The 14,303-nt window shown below is 41.9% G+C and overlaps 1 protein-coding gene across 6 annotated transcripts in view; it reads left to right on the top strand.

Annotated features, from left to right (window-relative positions):
* Positions 1-729: 729 nt before the first annotated feature.
* Positions 730-14,303, top strand: part of GNG12 (G protein subunit gamma 12) — a 67,616-nt gene continuing 54,042 nt past the window's right edge. For 2 of the 6 annotated variants that reach the window (XM_045028377.1, XM_045028375.1), the window contains exon 1: positions 730-1,013. The gene's annotated coding sequence lies outside the window, so the exon portion shown is untranslated. Of the gene's footprint in view, positions 1,014-1,248; positions 1,297-1,333; positions 1,643-8,754; positions 8,805-9,322; positions 9,393-14,303 lie in introns of those variants that run through there. The other 4 variants (XM_045028379.1, XM_045028382.1, XM_045028378.1 and 1 more) reach the window with 4 other exon arrangements.

Genomic DNA, 14,303 nt, shown 5'->3' with positions numbered 1-14,303 from the left:
ATAGGGGAGTGGGATGCATGCTGGCACCGGGGTGGTATGATGGCATTGGGCGGGACACGCCATCATGCCTTGGCATTGGGGCAGTGTGAGGGCCTGGTGGTGGGGGTGGTATGACCCCCTGACATTGGGGCAGGGCGTGGGGTGTTGTGGGAGCGGTGGGATGCCCTGGCACAAGAGTGGTCTGAGGGAGTGGAGGCGTGGTATGAATCCTGGCACTGAGGCCGTGTGATGGTGCAGTGGGGTTGGTGTGAGGGCATGGTGGAGGGTGGTGGGATGCCCTGGCATTGGGGTGGCGTGAGAGCACTGCTGGGGGCAGTGTGACCCACTGGCGCAGTGTCTGGGCGTAGCGAGAGGCAATGTGCTGCCCTGACACTGGGGTTGTGAGACCATGTCGGGGGTGTGCGTGGAGTGATGCTCTAGCACTAGGGCAGTATGAGGGTGTGATGTGGGGCAGTGTGTGGGGGTGGTGGGGGTCAGAGTGAGGCTGTGGCTGTGTGGGGGCGTGGGAGGGTATGCCCTGGCAGGGGCGTACGAGACTTTGGGGCGGGGGCGCCATATGAGGGCGGGGAAGGGGATGACGCCAAGGGGGGAAAAGGGCCGGGTGAAGCCGGGGGTTATGACGCCGAGGTGGGTGGGGATTCCCTGGCACGGGGGCAGTGCGAGGCTGTGGTGGGGGGCGGAGGGATCCCTGGTACGGGGGCGGTGTGAGGGCGGGGGGCAGCGCCCCGTCACTCGGTGAAGCTCCCAGCCGAGGGGGCAGCAGGCAGCGCCCCGCCCCCTGGGGCGAGGGGCACAGAGAGGGCGTCTCCCTGCCTGGCTCGGGCGCCGGCAAACCCTGGGTCCTGTGACGGGCGGGACCGCTCCGGGCTCGGCCAGCGCCGCCGCCTCCCCCGCCCGGGGCCAGGCGGAGCCAGCAGCCGGAGGAGGAGCGGGTGAGAGGTCGGCCAGCTCCGGTCGCCCACAGAGGCTGAGTCCCGGGCAGAGAGGGCGGCGGCGGCTCGCGGCGCCCGGCGGTGAGTGCGGCGGCCCACCCGGGGGGCAGGGAAAGGGCTCGGCGCAGCCCCCCCCCCGCCGGCCCGCACGCGCTGGGGGGGAATCGCGGCTGACAGCGCCCAGCAGAGCAGTGGCCCGCGCTGTGCCCGTGCGGCCGCTCTCCGCTGTGGCCCTCCCCGGGCGTGTCCGGCTCGGCGGGTGTGGTGGGTGACTGAGACCCCCACCGCTCCTCTGCTGAGGCTGGCCCTGGGGGAAGGTGACTCCTGAGACACCCAGCGTGGCTGGCATTGGGGGAGAGCCGAGGTGATGACTCCTGAGACACTCCTCCCACACCCACAGCCACGCGAGAGCGAGGGGTGATATTCACATGCTCCTCCAGTGTGGTTAGTACAGGGCAAATGGTTACTGAACTCCTTTCCCTGCATGGAGTCTGCGCCTGCTTATAGGAGTGCCAGAGTTGGAAGTGCTGGCAGGGTACTGGGAGTGACTTATTACAGGACCTTCCCAGCAGGTGTGGAAATAGCACCTTCCCTGGCTGGCTAGTCTAGTTTTCCACTTGCTGCTGACTCTTCAGCCACTTCCTTAGATTTGAATCAACCCTGCTCAAACACCTTCTGCCCCATCTTTGTGATACTGCTACATTTATCAGGTAATGGTCCTTGTATCAGAGGGGGTATCTGTGTTAGTCTGTATGCACAAAACCAACTAGGAGTCCGGTGGCACCTTATGTTGCCTCCGAGCTCCTCGTTGTTTTTGTAATAGTCCTTGATACTGTTACAGGTAGGAAAAGGAAATAATTGTTCCCATTGACGACCAAGATATGACAGGACTTAAAACTATGGTAGAACACATTGTCTAGGGATTGTCTGGTGATAGTTGCCACTTTATTACTGAATATTTACTGTATTTTTTCCCTAGGTGAATAGACTGGCAAAACTAGTCTTAAGAGAAATGTGGTAACAGAAAGAAGGGAGTTAATTAACGTGTCCTGTCATGTTTAGTGTTTGCCTGTTTGCCGTGTTTGGCTTGTTTGCTGCTGGGAAGGAAACATGTAACTTGTTGAAAATTCCATCTGGCTCTAAACTCTATTATCTTACTTCTCATCCTTATTACCTATTTATCCCCTATGCCCCATGCTGCTTTTGAGGACAGAATGTTTACAGTCACTAGTGTAATGACAGTTGTTTCAGAGGCTGGTATACTGCCTATAGAGAATCTTCTAGCTGATGTCAAAAAGTGTATTTGTTTTAAGAAAAAGTTTGGCTCTGCCTTTAAAGTGTATTAAACCCTCGAAATATTGCACATCGTCTTATGCTTGTGGGTAGCAGTCTCTGGTGTTTCAGCTGCAGAAGTGAATGGATAAATCGGATAATGACAGATCTAAATCAGCAAACATTTCAGTTAGCAAGTTTGTGGTTTTTTTTAACTTCGCCCACAAATTCATTAAAACAATTTTGCATTAAAGCCAACATATATTTAGACTGATTTTATTTAATTTCGGTTACTTACATATCCCTACTAAAACCCCCACTCATTTATTAAAAAAATACACTGCGTATGTAGCTATAAAAATTCTTATTAAACAAAAATATATTTGGAATAAGTATCCTTGTCCATCCATTGTGATTAATTTTTATTCAGTATGTCTTTATAGTGTTTGTTAGTGATCTGAGCATGAGGCTGGGGTCAGAAACTGCTGCAATCTAATCCTGGCATTGACACTGATTTGCTGTATGGCCATGAACAAATCACTTAAAGCTGTGTCTCATTTTCCACATCTGTAAAGTGGGAATCACAAAATTCCACAAAGGAAAGTTGTGTTGATTAAGGCCGCAGTCCTGCAACTATTTGTATGGGCAGACAAGGACTTAATTGGGGCTCTATGCTGGTCCAGTAGTCTGTCTTCATGCAACAAGTTGCAGATTGGGTCTAATTAGTTCATTGAAGTAGAAACATGTTATATTAATATTATTAATCAAAATGTGCCTCACCAAAACTTGTGACTTGTCTTATGACTAAAATGGATTTATATATATTCTTAAACTGCAATATCATATGCCAGGCTAATATTCGTGATGCTTTTAATGAGATAAATTCTTTAACATCCATCTAGATGTTGTTTGAATTGTATTTTTAGCATTATGTATAGAATAATATTTAAAGTGATTTATCACATTTTCCCCAATATTGCAATTAATTTAGAGCTAATCATAATAGGTTATTAGTTTGTATTTACGCTAATTGCAGATCAGCTTGAAAATAAAACTCCATGAGTAAGTGATCAGTACGGTGTAGTAGTAGTTGTGCTGGTCCATCACAAACTAAATGAGATTAAAGGATTAGTATACAGTTAATGACTTCTAAATCCCCTATTTCGTCTCTTTCTCCCCCCTCTCCCCCCCCCATTGTATATATTAGAACAATTTGGGAGCTCTTTAATCAAGTGCTAAAGTGTCAGAATACATTTCATGAATTGCTTTCCCTTAGAAATTAAGTAGTGCAATAAAGCAATCTTATCTGGACAATTATAAAGCTAATCAAGGTACATGCATTTAGTAATGAAACTTCAAAATTGTTTTGAGACTTCTAACTTCAACTCTTTTTTTAGGATACATTTCTGTCTCAAAATATACATACTTTAATTCTATTTTAATCTTTTAGCACAGATACGGAGTTATACAAACATACATTTTCAGCTATTTGTTTCATTTTAAATAATATGTATAATTCAGATCTGTAATTATGTAGTAACTAATTCTGTGGGTACTAAAAGTCTGAATTCTTGGGCCCTGATCCTGCAAAAGCTCAGGACCTTGGAGCCTAACTCATAAACAATGTGTCTGTGGCTCTAAGAGTACATACAACCTGTGGAATATCTTGGGTGCTGGCTCCCCAGCAGGCTTATGTGTTCTTGAGATATTGGGTCTGTCTTGGAAGATATTAAACAACATAGGTTTTATAGAAGGCAGTAGCTCAGTTGCTGTACAGGCAAAGCTCCCCAACTCCTGATGCTTGGTCTGTTGGTTAGGCCCTGCAGTGGAAGCAAACCAATAGGAATTATTCCAGCAGCCTGGTTCTAATGAACTGACCTACCCTATCTCATAATACAAGAACAAACAGAGACTAAATGAAATTGACAAATTTTAAAATGAATAAAAAGTACTTTTTATGCAATATAAAATTAACTTGTGAAACTTGCTGCCACAGAAATAAGCAAGTAACTTAGCAAGGTTCATAAAAGGATTAGAGCCATCTAGAAAGGAAATTAGCATCTGCATTTATAAAATAAAGGATAAAAATGACAATCAGCCCTCTTGCTTTAGTGTATAAAGGACCAATGGTCTGAACCTGCTTAAACTGAAATCAATAATAAAATATATTAACTTCCATGAGAGCAAGGAGCAGGGTCTTTCCTCAAATCCTGAGTTGGGCTGAGGACTTGCAATTCCCAGTGAAACCAAACTGGCAGGTGGTTTGGCGTCTCTCTGGATTTGGTCCAGTTTTATTACTGCTGGACTCAGGCAGCTTTTTTCCCTCAGTGTGGTGATATTGCATGGACTAAACCTAATCTCTCTAAGGACTTGTCTACACATGAAAATAAATCCAGACTAATTTAGGAATTTAAAGTGGATTATCTATCCATGTGGGGACGTGCTAACTCTATATGTGGATGACTTTATTCTAGAATAAATCAGAAATAGCTATACTGGAATAACTCCCCATGTAGAGAAGTCCTAGCCCGAGTTCTTAATGGTATTTCAGATGGACCATAGGATAATTCTGTAACTGATGTGGCAATTCCTCTGTTCCTAACTATAAACCAGTATGTACATGTGACTGGATGTGTAAATGAGTGGGGGGGAAGGTTTGCTTGATAAGTGAACATTTTTCAGTGTCTGGCTTCCAAGGATTAATAAGAACGATCAGTGAGTTTAAAAGAGGATTAATGAAAATTACCGTGAGTGACTTTCAATAGTAGTAGTGTTTTGTGTGTGTATCTATATAACAAATGAGGGTTTCAGGATTTATTTTTTCCCCACAGAAGAGCAACTAAGTTAGTTGGAGGGGACAGTGTAGTTTCTTTCCTAAGTATGAACAAATTGCTTTGTTTCATGATGGCAGTTGGCAACAAAATGGCAAATTTAGGAGCCCATTTACAAACTTTGGGATATAAAATTCTCACTGGAAAAACAATATAGAGGATATCAAGAAAGTGGTGAAGGGAGGCAATGCTTATAGACTGCTGTTATGGTCTGTCTTTCCATGTCTGCCTCTGCTTTCCTCTATAATAGGCAGATTTCCCCCCTCCATTCTGGATGTGCAGAAGATCCAGAATGCAGTGGAACCCTGTGCAGTCTGCAGCGCCTACCTGTTGCACTTACAGCTCTTTGGGGCTCTATGCTTTCTTGTGCAGGGGTAGGTTTTGAAGATGGGAGAGACAGGTGGACTCATAACTGTTTGGATCCACGTGTAAAACCTGCTAGTAGGGATGCTTCATCTTTGAGGCTGCTAAGTCCTGGCTGTGGAGCATTTTGACCCTGTGGAGGGACTACTGTTCCTGATCAGTGTGGACATGCCCAGCTTGGCATGCACACCCATTGGCTGAGCAGTGCCGTATGTACTGACTAAAAATGGCAAACTGTGAGAGAGGAAATGTTGCAGGTTCCTGTGCCTCTTCACTCCATTGTTTACCGAAGACCTCACCTTTCACATATATTGTACTAAATCCAGTGTGCAACTAATATAATTATGTGAATCACTGAATTTTCTTTGTGGATTAGCAGATTTCTCCATCTTGTTTTGTCTTCCAAATGTATAGTCACCACCAACCTGTACCTGTTGAGTGTCTTGCTGAACCAGTGGCACTGGAACAGTGGGGGTGCTGAAAGCCAGTGGTCCCCAAACTTTTTACTTTGCACCTCCCTTACCCTGTCCGTGCCCCCGCTCCCCAGAGCTGGGGCCAGGACTGGGCCGTGGCTCCAGGAGGGTGGGGGGATGTGGATGGGGTAAGGGGCCTGAGGCTGGGACCACAGCTGGGGCTGGGGCCCTGCACAAAACCTTGGGGTGCTGCAGCATCCCCCGCCTTAGTTCCCTGAAGTGGCCTCTTGCTGGGTTTGGTAATCTGTGAATGGTTTCATTATCCACATAAAAAGGGAGTATGGTAGGATCATCCACAATCACAGTGGGAAAGGAAACACAGTGACAGTTATTGTTTGGTGGGAATAGAGTCTCTCTAGATCTGCTATTGAAAAGTCCAGTCTCCAGAGTTCTTAAAAATGTAAAGTGACCTAACATTTCAGTGTACATGTGCACAGCTGCTAATTTCACATGATATGCACATATGACCTAATTAATTACTTTTTCCACCATCATGATAATTATTTGTATTATAGTAGTGTCTAGGGGCCCCAATTGAAATCAGTGCTCCATGGTGCTAGGTGCTGTACGTACACCTAATAAGAGATTGCATTTAGGGCTGGGTGAACATTTTTGGCAAACGGTAAATTTGCTAAAAACTGCAGTTTCAGCGAATAAAAAATTGAGGATTTTTTTTTTAAAGTCAAATTGATAGGTTTGTTTGTTTGTTTTTACGTTGAGTTAAATTGACCTGAATGATTTCTCCCTTCCCTTCCCCCACTCATTTTGGTGAGGGGAAAAAATGAAAACAAATCAGCTTAGTTTGGAAACTAACAGCATTTTTTTAGATTTTTTCAGTTCAGCCATTGAACCAAAAATTGATTATTTAGTCTGCTCTAATCATGTTCTAATGTAATGGATATTTGCTTAGGCTATGTCTACACTACACAGCTTTTAGTGACATGTCTGTGTCGCTACAGCCATGCTGCTAAAAGTCGTGCAGTGTAGCCACTGTTCATTGGCAGGAGAGAGCTCTCCTGCTGATTTAAAAAAACTTCCACCCCCAACAAGTGGCATTTGTGTTTTTGGCAGGAGAGTGCTCCTGCTGACAATGCACTGTTCCCACTGGCACTTGTTGCAGCAAAACTTCTGTCTCTTTTTGGGATGAGGGAATGGTGTTTTAACCCTCTGAAAGACACAAGTTTTGTTGTTCAATTGCCAGTGTAGACATAGCCTTAGTAACATTACACTAATAGGTGATGATATTGTGTCCCTTGGACACAACACCACATATTGCTGCATGTTCCTGGCAGGAATAATAAGTTTAGAAAGGGGGCTGTGGAGGGCTGCTGGTAGTCAGAACACAATTGTGCTACTTTGGTACTGTATACTAGTACGAGGCGTATGTGTAGGTCAATAATTTTGTCCCTGCTATTTAGATGTCAGCTGGGCTGCTGTGCAATAGAAAGCAAATTTGTTCTGTTTACACCATCTTTCCCTTTTCCATATTTTTTAAAACTTGCAGTACAAACATTTCACTTGGACATGATTTAGTTTCAGTTTTAGTCATAAACTTGTTCTTGTACATTAAGCAGAGTGAAAAAATAATGCTAACTGTTCTGTCATACAACATCTGGTAACAGTTGACAGTTAGAGTGAAGGGTGAGATCCTTGGATGTTTGGAGAATGTAAAACTGAATTTTATCTTGGTGGGCAATGTATATAGAAAACCCGTTCTTTCATATGGGCTGGTATTTAAACATTGACTTTACAGATGCAGAGACTGGTATTTTCAGTTCCTTGCTGAATCGGCCTCTTGCTGTTTGTGACCCACCCTTGTTAAACAGGGAGTTGTAACATGTTAAATGAAGTCCTGCTGGATCTTGCATTCTTAATAGATAGTTATCTGCGAATGCTCATGCAGGTAGGCGTTCTTAGGAAAACAATGTCTGGAACAACTTTTCTCACATGAGTGGAGATTGGGCAGTTTGTATTGAGGCTCAAAGGCAACTGTACATTTCATTTAACTATTTGAGATTAAATACTCAATGTAATGCAAAATAGCAAAGGTGAGTTATACTATTCCTAGTGTTAATATAGGATTAACTACAAACAATAAACCTTAATTAGCCTTTCACTGCTAGAAACTCGGGGGGGGGGCAATTATTATGGTTCTAGAGGAATTGATTTCTTCCGAGCCAGATTCTGATACCTTCACTCCCGCAGCACCTTGCTCTGCACGTAGTCGGGTTGAATTGGACTGCTTGCAGAGTAAATTACTACTCAACATAAATGAGGGTGTCAGAATCAGGCGTGAATGAGGAAATACTAAAAAGGCAAGTATTTGAAGGATGTCAATACCAAGGAGGGAAAAGAATTGTTTATCATTGGGTATCATTTGGAAAATGCAGGCTGAATATCAGGTGGAATTTTATGACCAGGAGACTTGTTGCTATGTAGAATAGTCATCCAGTGGAAGTGGTAGAAAGCCCGCTTTACAATTAAATTAAACAAAACCGGAAGAAAATGTACTGTGCAATGCATAAGTGTTCTTGTGTGAAAGTATCAAAGTTATATCATCTAGTCTTACTCAATTACTCTTTCTAATTTGATCCAGGTTGACATTCATCTTTGTGCTTTAATAAAATGGTGGGAGCTAATTGCTTATAAATTAACACTAGTCCACTTCCACTATCCTGCATCAATTACATATTCATCTGAGAAGCCCAAACTGCTTTTCTGGTAGGGTGTGTCATTTTATAAGTATTTTTGTGTGTGGTTAAGGCACAGAACTGTGCACCTCTTTGCATTTAAGTTTCCTCTCCTGCAAATGAGACCTCCCTAACTCAAAGGAGTGTAGTGCAGCTTGGTTCACTGATACTCACAGTGCGTTGTGTTCCTTGGTGGAAGTCTCTCTAAAAGTGTAAAGAATATCCTCTCTATTTCTTCTGGAGGTAAGTTGTTTTTTTTCTTTTCTTTTTTTAAAGGAACACTGTCAATATCTATAGATATTGCATAAATATCTAGCAATTTAAAAACATTCACTCCCATCAGAACCTCCTGATGTCTTACATATAATTACATTTCTTTTAAAAGGTATAAAAATTCTTTGGGTCCACAGCAGCCAGTACAGCCCCCATGTTTTGCTGTGCCCAGTGTTCCCTGTATGAAATAATATAGATAGGTATATCTCCAATTATCTTATCCATCTCCTAGAACTGGAAGGGACCTTGGAAGGTCATTGAGTCCAGCCCCCTGCCTTCACTTGCAGGACCAATTTTTGCCCCAGATCCCTAAGTGGCCCCCTCAAGGACTGAACTCACAACCCTGGGTTTAGTAGGCCAATGCTCAAACCACTGAGCTATCTGTCCTCCCCAAGTCAAATATAAGACTTGTATGTTATCTTTCATCAAAAGATCTCAACATGCGCTAAATTTGTGAGGTGTATAAGTTTTATTTTGTCCGATTTAAAGGTGGAGAAGCTGAGAGATGGAGAAGTTTTGATTTGGCTACCAGGTCACCCAGTGAGTTGCAGAGCCAAGGTTAGAATCCAAAATTACTCTGTCCTCTGCCAAAACAGGCAATGCTCCCTTCCTACACAGCACACCACTGCTACATATTTAGATTTAAAGGGTTGGATCATCTTAAAGTGTTGGTTGGCCTGCAACATCTAGATAAATAGTAGGTGGGTGGGAGGCGAGCAATGGTGCAGGGATTGGTTTCCGAAGTACTGTGAACTGTAGCTAATAGCTGAGGGCTTGGCTACACTTACAAATTTGCAGCGCTGCAGCAGGGTGTGAAAACACACCCTCTGCAGCGCTGCAAATTGCGGCGCTACAAAGCGCCAGTGTAGTCAAAGCCCCAGCGCTGGGAGCCGTGCTCCCAGCGCTGTCCGTTATTCCCCACAGGGAAGTGGAGTACGGACAGCGCTGGGAGAGTTTTCTCCCAGCGCTGGTGCTTTGATTACACTTAGCGCTTCAAAGCGCTGCCGCGGCAGCGCTTTGAAATGCAAGTGTAGCCAAAGCCTGAGTCTGGGGAGAGAAGGTGACTTGGCGGATAGTTGGTAGGCATTGGTTGAAGAAAAAACACTGCAAGCCATATCCTGTGAACAAGTTAAATGGAGGTACAATTACTAGGCAGTTAATATTTACAGGATCTTATCCTAATGTGGAACAAACTCATATATTTATTTCACGTTCATGACATCTTGCCTTGCAATCCTAGGCAGGAGACCATCAATTGAATTAGATGTTAGAAATTTTTTCTTTTTTCTTTTTTGTCAAATGCCTATTTGTTTTTAAATTGTTTGTACATAGCAGACAGGAATCCAGTCATTTAAATCAATTGTAACATTTTTATTTAAAAATTAAATGCACTGTAGGAAGTCTCCAGAAATGTTTTCCGTAAACTGCCTATCCCTAATAGGATATGTTTAGATTTCAGTTCTGTGTAGTTACATTTTCATGCTTAAATTTTCTTAACGGTTGGTTGAATAGACAGTTACACGCTATTTGAACTGTCTGTGTTTATGAATTTAAATCCTTAAAACTGGCTCGTTGCTTTAAGTCATTAATCATTTCAATAAGTATTGAAGCTTTTCAGGAAGAAAATTTCCATTCTATATTTTTTTAAGTCAAGTTTACATAAACAGGAATTCACAATTTATTAGACTTCAGTGTCTCGGTGGAATAAATGAAATTCTATTGCAGAGCAGTCCATATCAGCTTAAATTGAAAGAATAAGCATTTGTGGAAGATAATCTTTTGCAATGATACTGTGTATGTTTTTAGGATGTTTGCAAAGAAACTTTAGCTGTAGTTAAGTGTGGCAGGTATTTTACCCTGATATATGCTATCAGTTTGTATGTCTCTTAACTTCTAAAACATAACTTTAAGGGAGCAGGAGTTTAGTTAGAGAATTTTGCATAACGCAAAATGAAAGTATTACGCTTGTCAAATATTTATTTGCTCTATTGTTTTCACATTTGATTAATATGAATCTATGTAAAAGTAGATGGAAATGTTGACCATATTATTTCATCTGGAATGTATAGTAAGTCTAGAAAAGATATGGAGATTCATCTGTGGCTGTCATAATTCATTTCTGCTTTGAGTTATTAATACACAACAGAAATAATGGTGCAATCTTTACTCAAGTTAATAAGCCTTTCATGAGCAGTCCCGTTGGCCACACTTGGCCTACTCTTTTATGTAAATGGTGCAGAAGAGTAAATATTTTGTGTTGCATTGCAGCTGCTTTGTTTTCCTTTTTCTCTCAAGAAAAGGGAAGACTACAGAGGGATCTGCCCAAAGCGGCATATGCCGTGTTAATAGCATAAGCCTGCTGAGCTGGATTTACATAGTTAAAAGAAAAAAAAATGACTAATAATGGGCTATTGAGTTTACACAGGCATAGTTAAAATAGACTAATGTGGCAGTAGTTTAGCATAACTTGGAAAACTCTGGATGCACAGTTTTTAAAGAATCTTTGACTTGTCTTTCACAAAATAACTCTGCTTTCATATTTAAAGTATTGCACTTGTATAAACTTGCAAAAATAATTGAATGGGTTTTAGTAAGTATATAACTTAAAAACATAAATATTAGGGCTGTCAAGCAATTAAAAAGATTAATCGCAATAAAGTGTACAATGTTAAACAATAATGGAATGCCATTTATTTAAATATTTTGGGTGTTTTCTACATTTTCAAGTATATTGATTTCAATTACAACACAGAATACAAAGTATATAGTGCTAATTTTATATTTTTTTATTACAAATATTTGCACTTTAAAAAATAAGGTAGTATTTTTCAATTCACCTCATATTTTTTATCATTTTTACAGTGCAAATATCTGTAATAAAAATATGAAGTGAGCACTGTATACTTTGTATTCTGTTGTAATAGAAATCAATATATTTGAAAATGTAGAAAAACAACCAAAAATATTTAAAAAATTGGTATTCTATTGTTTAACAGTGCAATTAATCATGATTAATTTTTAATCATGATTTTTTGAGTTAATCACATGAGTTAACTGCGATTGACAGCCCTAATAAATATATAGACATGAGTTCGTATGTGTAAACTTACCTCATGTGTATGTATATGAACTCTTGTTATAAAATTTCACACATAGGACAACAGTTCAATAATTTGCATTAATGATTGGGGAGACATTGAAAATCCCTGAATTTTATGAATCAGGAAAGGAACAAATGATATAAAGGAAGGCTAATGCTAATGACACAATGTGCTTTATTCATTTATTTTGACAATTATAGTTATTTATAATACTTTAAGGTACATCTACACAGAAAAATAAATAAAACACTGCAGCAAGTCTCAGAGCCCTAGCATGAATATCTACACGGCTATTTTTAGCCCTGTGACCCTGAGTCAGTTGACTCGAACTCTGAGGATAGTGTTGACCACAGCTAGACACCTGTGGCTGGCCTGTGCCAGCTGGTTCACGCTCCTGAGGCTTGGGCTCACGGGCTGTTTAATTGTGGTGTAGATGTTCAGGCTTGGGCTTCTAAGCTTTGCAAGGTCCTAGAGCCCAGCCTGAGCCAGAATGTCTACACCACAATTAAACAGCTTTTTAGCGTGAGCCCCATGCACCTAAGTCAGCTGGCATAGGCCAGCCGCGGGTTTTTAATTGCAGTGTAGACATATCCTGAGACTTGACACCACAGATATTTTGCAGCATAGACATACCTCTAACGTACCATTTAAAAATGGTAGTGCAGTATAGTTCTTAAAGATAATAAAGATTTAGCAAAATAAGAATTCACTTAACCTCTTTATTATAGAGCTTGAAAATTTAACCTTCAAGCTAGTAGATATTAGGTAAGTCTAGCTAGGGTGAAAAATACTTATGCTGCTATACACCCTGCAACTAATGTATCAGTCAACTCTCTATTTAAAACATTAAAAAAAAAAGCCCAACTTGCTCTCTCCCACTTGCTTTTGTTACGCCTGCTTTCCTTTCCTGTCTTGATGGCACATTTTCTTTCTTTAAGTTGGTCTCTTCCTTAAAACTTCCAACAAGGTTGATATGAGCTTGTCTTCACTAGAATATTTGGTTGTACCAGGATACAACCTTTAGGTGCCTAGGCACGATTTTGCTGTCAGTGTAGATGAGGACAAGTAGTGTTTAACACTTGACTCACAATCAAGTGACAATTTAAGCATTGTTTGCCCCCATTGTTAATGAATGCAAAGTAAAGTTTACCATTGCAGTGTTGCCTGCTCCATTGACTTTATCTGAGTCTTGTGATATTTGGTGTTTTTCTTAAAGCTACAGCTGTTTCAACTAAGGGTATGTCTACTCTGGCAGAGTTACATCGCTGGCAGTTACAGTGCTGCTCAGAGAGCGCTAAATGGGAAACTGCTATTGTGTGTTCACACTGTCAGCTGCCTGTGCAATAGCATGTTCACACTTGCGGCACTGGCAGTGGTATTCAGAGCAGTGCACTCCGGGCAGCTGTCCTGCATAGCATCTCTTCCTCTTCTGCCGCTAAGAGTTGTGGGAAGGTGGAAGGAGTCGTGGGGCATCCTCGGTCCTGTCCCAGGACCCCGTGATGCATTGCTTCACATCCCAGCAATCTCTGTGCTTTTGTCCGCATGTGGCGCCATCTTTCAATGGTTTGTGCACTGTGCGCTCTGCCTCTTTGGTCTGCAAGAATGGATCCGACTGTGATGTTACGGTCTATATGGTTTTATAAAAATATGCTAATGAGTGAATACAATGTAACTGGAATATGCTTCATGCGAAAGCTTTCTTGTAAGGTATCATTACAAAGCTTATAATCTACTGAGTGTGATCATCCTATTTGTATAAATGTACCACCCTTGTATCTGAAACTAGAAATATGAAATGTAACTGTGTGGGCCTACTGTAATTATGCAAAGTGTGGGCCATTAATGGTGGTTTGGAATCTTGATGACTCCCATCAACCAGGACAGTTGTCTGCAGATGGGTGTGTTTTACCTGTAAGTCTTCCTGTATACATGTGTGCTGGCAAGTGGGCAATGAAGTCTTGCAGTGACATGTGATCATGTCACCTGAACTGGAATCCATCTTTAACCTGGTGTCTTTCCATTGAGAAGGAGGGGGTGGGAACCCAGAGAAGGACAAAGGATTCCCGCCTTATGCAAAAGATATATAAAGGGGTGGAACAGAACAAAGGAGGGAGGAGCCATCATGAAGAATCCCCTAGCTACCACCTGAGCTGGAACGAGAGCTGTACCAGGGGAAAGAATTGTGTCCAGGCCTGGAAGGTGTTCCAGTCTGAGGAAAAAACTTACTGAAGCATCTCTGAAGGTGAGATGATCTGTATTCAGTTTGATTAGACATAGATTTGCACATTTTATTTTGCTTGGTGAGTAACTTTGTTCTGTCTGTTACTACTTGGAACCACTTAAATCCTACTTTCTGTATTTAATAAAA

Source organism: Mauremys mutica, chromosome 8 (genome assembly GCF_020497125.1).
Source record: "Mauremys mutica isolate MM-2020 ecotype Southern chromosome 8, ASM2049712v1, whole genome shotgun sequence".
Classification (NCBI taxonomy): domain Eukaryota; kingdom Metazoa; phylum Chordata; order Testudines; family Geoemydidae; genus Mauremys; species Mauremys mutica.
The sequence above is the reverse complement of the archived record's forward strand: the minus strand, read 5'-3'. Positions and strand labels throughout refer to the sequence as shown.